Source organism: Equus przewalskii, chromosome 10 (genome assembly GCF_037783145.1).
Source record: "Equus przewalskii isolate Varuska chromosome 10, EquPr2, whole genome shotgun sequence".
NCBI classification, from domain to species: Eukaryota; Metazoa; Chordata; class Mammalia; order Perissodactyla; family Equidae; genus Equus; species Equus przewalskii.
The window spans coordinates 26377501-26377745 of record NC_091840.1 but is presented as its reverse complement, the minus strand read 5'-3'; the positions used below and the strand labels follow the sequence as shown (position 1 = coordinate 26377745).

General features: G+C 26.5%; 1 protein-coding gene across 9 annotated transcripts in view; it reads right to left on the bottom strand.

The window, feature by feature from the left end:
• Positions 1–223: 223 nt before the first annotated feature.
• LUC7L3 (LUC7 like 3 pre-mRNA splicing factor) overlaps positions 224–245 on the bottom strand; it is a 26308-nt gene continuing 26286 nt past the window's right edge. For all 9 annotated transcript variants that reach the window (XM_070562211.1, XM_070562219.1, XM_070562223.1 and 6 more), the window contains one exon: positions 224–245. This exon is cut by the window's right edge. The gene's annotated coding sequence lies outside the window, so the exon portion shown is untranslated.

The following is a 245-nucleotide window of genomic DNA, read 5'->3' as shown; positions in this document are numbered from 1 at the left end:
TGTAAAAATATATTCTAGTTCACTGTACATCTTCACTATTAAAAGCAAAATTCAAATTTATTCAGAACCAAATTTATTCATATCCAAAATTGAAGCACCATTATTTAAAACATTTGAAATGTGGAAATTCTATAAAAATTAGTCTTAAACAGAACAAATCAGATAAAACTGTACACCAACACCTCTAGTAACAGTGTACCTCATATTTAAAACAAGGGACTAGTTCAGAGTCAATAACTTTATTA